This window comes from Oratosquilla oratoria, chromosome 6 (genome assembly GCF_046742065.1).
Source record: "Oratosquilla oratoria isolate Oo_2021 chromosome 6, ASM4674206v1, whole genome shotgun sequence".
NCBI classification, from domain to species: domain Eukaryota; kingdom Metazoa; phylum Arthropoda; class Malacostraca; order Stomatopoda; family Squillidae; genus Oratosquilla; species Oratosquilla oratoria.
Genome location: NC_134782.1, coordinates 80,669,826 through 80,676,912, shown reverse-complemented (window position 1 = coordinate 80,676,912; position 7,087 = coordinate 80,669,826). Strand labels below are relative to the sequence as shown.

Here is a 7,087-nt window from a genome sequence, read left to right as displayed (position 1 = left end):
GTATCTATGTATTATCTATGTACTATGTATGTTATTATGTATGTTTATTATGTACGTGTGTATTACCTATATATGTACTATGTGTGTATTTATGTATGTTTATATTATGTACGTATGTACTATGTATTTGTGTATGTATTATATATATATATATATATATATGTATATGTACAGTATGTACGCATATATATTTATGCCTGAGTGTACAATGTACATGTGTATATGTACTTGTATTCATGCATATACCTATCTCTATCTCTCTGTCTCTATCTCCCTCCCTCTCTCTCCTTCACTCTCTCCTTCAAAGGATTACAAAGGCGGAGCATGCCGACAGGAGACCTTTTGATCCATATCTAGGTCGGATGCAAAAAAAAAAAAAAAAAAAAAAAAAAAAAAAAAAAAAAAAAAAAAAAAAAAAAAAAAAAAAAAAAAAAAAAAAAAAAAAAAAAAAAAAAAAAAAAAAAAAATCATAATAATAAATTAAAACTATAATAATGTAAAAATAACAAATAAAATACATAAATAAAAGCATAGGTATAGTTGAATAACAAACAAAAAGGTAAATAGTAAATGATTATAAATTGACATATAACTAATAATAAATGAAAATCAGACAAACAAATTATAACAAAACAAAAACAAATAATATAACATAAATTATAATCATTACAGCATCTTACTTAGGTATTTATCTAAATGATTCTTAAAGCTTCGAACTGAACTACATTGCACTACCTGTGCAGGAAGTTTATTCCATTCATTAACTACACGGTTGGCAAAGTTGTTTCTACCTACTTCCAAATTGAATCTATTTCCGGACAGTTTGAGACCATTGTTTCTTGTCTGATTCTCATTCAATGTGAAAATTTGGTCACTTTTGATGTTGTCAATTCCCTTTAAAATCTTAAAGACCTGTATCAAGTCACCTCTGAGTCTACGCTTTTTTAGGGAAAACAGATTCATGTGCTTAAGTCGATTTTCGTATGATTTATTTTTGATATTTGGAATCAGTTTTGTGGCTCGCCGTTGTACTTTTTCCAGTCTGTCAATGTCTTTAATGAGATTCGGTGACCATACGGAAACAGCATATTCCAAATGTGGACGAACTAACGATTTATATAGCTTGTTAATGAGTGCAGCGATTCTTCTCATCTGGGGATCTCTTCAGTTTTAGTTTTTTAACATTGTTTTTTGGCACGTGGTGGTGGACATAACCACTAACTAGAGTTACACGTAACCTGTCACGTGACAAGTGACACATGACAAGTGATAAAGTGGCAGGTGACATGAGACAAGGATCGAGTGACAAGTGACAATAGATAAGCGGCAAGTGACACGTGACGCATAACAAATGGCATGTCACACGAGTTGGCAGAACAGCACTTGATTAAATAAATTCTTGAATCACGCTTGAGATTCTTGAGCTCGTAGTGCTTCCTCTGCGTCGTCTCACCAGTTTTCATGCATTGCGTCTTCTTTCTTGGGTCCTTTCCCTCCCTAAAATGTTCTATTCACTTCCGGCTGCCCCCTGCCACGGAAAGGTTAATAGATCCTGTGCCGACCTCTTTTCATCGCCCACGTTTGCTCCTGCCAGACAATCAGCAAATGAGGGGAGGAGAACGAAGCAAAAATATGAGTCCATTGCAGGGCACTCGGGCTGGGCAGGGACCATCCATTTAGAATATTATCAGGTGATTCCATATCACCACACGGTGGGAGGTCTCCAACCCGCAGCAAAACGCAGCACGTAGCTGTCCAAATCCGCGTAGGGGGTTTTGCCTCATCCTCTCCGTAATGCGATCCCTTGGACATGGACACAGGGACTCAACCGTGGTCAAAGCGGAAGTTTTTTCCAAGACCTCTTGATAAATCGTCTCATCAGCTCGGGTTTACGAATAAAGCGATGTTATACAAGAATATATATATATATATATATATATGTATATATATATATAGTATGTGTATGTATATGTATATATTATGAATATTTTTCGATAGTCTCCTCGGGGCTAGAACCGAAGTTTCGCTTGACGCCAGACCAATGCTTTACCGACTGAGCTAATGGAGCTTTAAAAGTTTCCAACTTGAAGCTGATCTAATTCTCGAAGAATCTAGGTAGACTACTAACTGTCGTCCTTAACTAGTTTCCACAGAAACTAGATCTCAACACGTAGTGGTGAAGCTGGTAAGAAATCTTGAAGGGGTTTCGTTGTTGTAAATATATGAAGTGAAAAGTCATTGACGGCACATATCATAATAAATAATCCCCGATAGTTGCCTCGGGACTCGAAACAAGGCCTCGATTGACGCAAGGCCAATGCTTTACAGACTGAGCCAACGGAGCTTTAAAATTCTCCAATTTGGAGTTGATCTTTTTAGAGTGAGGTCACTGCCTCCCAGACGAATAAAACAAACTCTTGATAGCCAGAATGAAATCCTAAATTTGGGTCACTAGAACAGGAAAGGTGATCGCTAAACTTAAACGTTTTTAATACAAACAAGTGCACTAGTTCAACCCATAATGCTTTGTCCTTTCTGTTCTACTTTCTTTCTTCTCCCGTACTCTACCATCATCTTTCTTACTTGACTAGTGATTTGCTGCATATATTTTATGCAGTCCCTAACCCAAGAGTCTTTAGAGGCACCTCTATGGCCTTGAATTACGTTTATTTTATCTATAAGTTGAGACTAATCTGCATTTAGAACACAGTGGCGATAGCTTTTTAAACTTCTACCACTCCTTTCTAGTGCCCTCTTCAAGTCTCAACTTTACCATCTCTATCAGTTTTTTTTCTTTAGTGAAATACTGTCCCTTAGATAGAACGCTGGTTATTGGTACTGAAATGCAGTACCCCCCTCCCAATGTACATCACCTTACCTTCAATTTCCTTCTCCCCACTTCCACTTCCTCCTCCTCCTCCTCCTCCTCCTCCTCCTCCTCCTCCTCCTCTTCCTGGCTGATCCTCGCGTGCAGAAATCGTACCATCCTGACATGGGGAGAGCGGCTTGAATAAATCAAACTACCCAGTCTAGATTGGAGCGCAGCGGGGCGAGTGACAGACACCCCGGCCAGACGCTGTGACAGCCGGCCGGGGGGACGACGAGTGGAACAGGAGAACCAGAAGGAGCAGCAGTGGAGGTGGAGGCTCTGCTTCTCTCTTTACGCTGACTGGATGGCAGAGAGACGGAGAGAATTTTCTCAAAAATGGAGGAAAGATAGGGAGAAACAGAGGAAGAGAAAATAAAAGGGACAGGAGGGACAGCAGGATATCATTAGAGGTAGACAGACAGAAAGACAGACGGACAGACAGGTAAGCAGGCAGACAGACTAGTAGATTGAAAGACAGACAAACTGATTGGCACAGAGAAACAGAGAAACAGAGACAGACAAACAGACAGACAGATCAATAAACTGAAAGACGAACAGACAGAGACAGTAAATACAGAGACAGACAGGCATATAAGCAGATAAAATCACTGATAAACAGACATACTGGCAAATAGTCAGACAGCTATAGAGACTGACAGACTGACGGATAGATAGACAGGTCAGATATATATACAGACTGTCAAGTATAGGTTGTGTTTGTATATGTGTATATATATATATATATATATATATATATATATATATGTACATATATATATGTATATGTATATAGATATATATATATATAAATATATATATATATGTATATATATGTATATATGTATATATATATATATACGTATATATATATATATATATATGTATATATATGTATGTATATATATATATATATATATACATATATATATATATGTGTGTGTGTGTGTGTGCGTGCGTGCGTGCGTGCGTGAGTGTGTGTGTGTGTGTGTGTGTGTGCGTGCGTGCGTGTGTGTACGTGCGTGTGTGTATAATGTATGTATGCACAGCTACATTCAGTTTCAGAGAAAAAGAAACTGGTTTCAAATAACAATACAAGCCTTGCGAACGTTAAGGATAACAAGAGGGAATCACGGGCGTAAATATGGAAAATATATTTGAAGCTGTAAAAAACAATGACATCACCGATGGTATAAATCTAAGTTTAGCGAATATCACTAGGAATTCAGTAGTGAAAGCAAGGAGTGCAGAAAAATCAGAGAAATTAAATACTCCAAAGTTGCAAATGACCTGATAGAAAGAAGGACTACGTTGATTAAATCCAGGAGGAATGATCTAGAGTTTACCAAGCTTATCGATAAGTAGTTGGGAACAGAGATAAGAAAAAGAAGCATGGATCTTATAGAGGAAACTGTCTGAGGAAAATGTACTAAGCCGGCTAAGTGCAGACTTGCTTTTGGGAGGCAACAAATTATCTTTGAAATATAGAATTGAAAAGATTATTGAATACAGAAATACATTTGTAAGAGGAGTAGAAGAATTTTTCCAAGAACATCCGGGAAAGTTGGTATATCGATAGACTTTCTGACAGATGGTAAAGATGTTTATTGTATATTAGCTCAGCTCTATGTCCAGTGTATGCGCCAGGAAAGCGTTTCTAATGCATAGTACAATGCTATGATCATTTTACTTTACAAGGAAAGAGAGTATGACCTTAGTAACTAGCGGCCGATTGACTGCGCTATGAAATATTTACAATGTGTTTTCTAAGATTCTTATAAATAGACTAAGTACAGTTTTTATAAATGTATATTTGGTTATAGATCATTTGTAGACGATGAACCAAATGATGGAGAAAACCACAGATTAAAAGAAAATGTGTTTAGATTACAAAAAGGTGTTTTATCTGGTAGAAGAAATGAGAAAAACAAGTATCACTATGAAGCCAAACTGCAAATGCTTACAGTGTAAAGGCTCTTGAGAACATGTATGCGAAATATACTTCTTTAATTAGACTAGATAAAGATTGAGAAAGGAACACGGCAAGGCAAAACAATTTTACTTAAGTTTGCCTGGGAGAGAATTTTTTTTGAAAATTAATTATAAATAATTTAGTCACATTATAAGACATAAATCTTGCAGATTTACTGAGTGACCTTAATAAGAGAAGTCTCAAATTGTTTAGACCAGATGCTAAAAGTTGATAAAGATAATCTGAATAAAATGAAAATGCTTATCATAAGTAGTTGAATAATGTTTGGTAAATACAAAAGCATCGTGAGAATCTCTCAACCTTTATTTGAAACGCAAAGTTCACAGTATAAAATGCCAGCTAGAAACTGGCGAGGGAGATGAAAACAAAGCCAAGGAGGACACAGAGGAGAAGGGAGAGACCAATGCCAGGAATAACGCTGAAAGACAGGTAGATGGGCAAGTTGCATGAGAGAGCAGACTGGAATGTAAAACATTGTGAATTTGGTGAGAGATAATAGACTGGAAAGGGAAAGTTGGCGCAAAAGAATGATGGCCGATGAAACAACCGTGTTACTGACTGGATGGTGCGAGATGGAAAGCGCGGAAGAGGGAGACCAGCCAGAATGTATAGAGACAAGATAGAAAAGTTTGCAGGAAGGCATTTACATTGTCTTGCAAGACGTGGAATGGTATCAAAGAGGCCTTTGTTCAACTTATCACACTCTACAAGATAATATTTAATAATTCAACCTGACCGCCGTTAGGTCACTTTTAGTAGCACACATTCTACAAGGAAGACGTTAATAGTATAAAAATGTTGACTTGATTTTCCCTTTTTTTCCCATCTTTTGCGACCCTTCGCCGCAGAAACTGCCACTAGATACTAATCCCTCCCTAATCATCCAGTCGTGGGCGCCTCCTTACTCGCTAATCACCCTACTAAATGATGCCTTCCATCTAATCACAGCTATGAATCACATCCCTTATTATACTTAAATCAAATTGATCCCTCACCAACTATCTCTATTGCCTTTCCATCCTCTGTCTTTGCCTCCCTCTCTTCCTTCCATCCTTCTTTCCTTCCCTCCCTCTTTCCCTTCTTTCTTCCTTCCTTCCTTCCTCCTTCTTTTCTTCCATCCTTCCTTCTTTTCTTCCTTCCTTCCTTCCTCCCTGCTTTCCTTCCATCCACCCCTTCCTTCCTTTCTTCCTTCCTCCCTTCCTTTCTTCCTTCCTCCCTTCCTTCATTCCTTCCTTCCTTCCTTCCTCCTCTCTTTCCCTCTGCTTCACACCTGTCGCTCTCCTTCCCTCTTTCCCTTTATTTTTTCTCACTTTTCCTTCCTTCCTCCATCTCTTCCTTCCTTTCTCCCTCTCACTTCCTCTCCCTCCTACTCCTTTTCTTCCTATATTCCTCATTGTCTCACGCCCTCTCTGCCCTCTTTTTTACCCTCTCTTTCTTATTTTTCCTTCCTCATTTCTTCCCTTCCCTTCCCTCCCCTTCTAATTCTTTCCCTTCCCCTCCTTTCCCTCCTATATTCCTCATTGTCTCACTGACTCTCCGCCTTCTTTTTAGCTCTCCTTTTCTTATATTCTCTCCCTCAGTTCTTCCCTTCCCTTCCCTTCCCTCTCCTTCTAAATCTTTCCCTTCCCCTCCTTTGCTTCCTCCCTTCCTTCTTTCCTCTCCAATCCTCTCAAGTCTTCTCTCTCTTCCTATCTTCCGTTCTTCCTGCCTTCTCCCAAATCCTCCCTTCCTCACTTCCTCTCTTCCTTCCCTTCACCCTTCCATTTACTCTGCAACACCCCCCCCCCCCCACCTCTGTCCCCTCATGCCCTATGGGCTGCATCAAAACATCATTCACATTTAACCACTCCAATGCATCACATAATCCACATCTCCACTCAAAGGATAAGTTTTCTACAGAACCCATAATGTAATACAAATAGCTTTCAAGCATCTTATCAATATATCAATATGGTCTTCATCTAAATTCTAAGCAATCCATCAAAACATCAAGCCACATCAAGTGCAACATGCAAGGCTTTAAAATCACGACCTTGGTGCATCCCCACATCCATCCGAGACCATTCAATCTGTCCATTACTAATCCTCGCATTTACTAGTTATTAATCCTCAATTCTATACAAAATCAATACCAATACATTGTCCATTCCTTTCATTGCTTCCACCGACATTTCTCCATGCAGTTCTCAAGTTTGCTTCCAACTACCACAGACCAACTCTCTTACAGC

At 38.5% G+C, this 7,087-nt stretch overlaps 1 long non-coding RNA gene across 1 annotated transcript in view; it reads left to right on the top strand.

The window, feature by feature from the left end:
• LOC143026651 (uncharacterized) overlaps positions 1-7,087 on the top strand; it is a 286,616-nt gene that overhangs the window by 205,469 nt on the left and 74,060 nt on the right. The window lies entirely within an intron of this gene.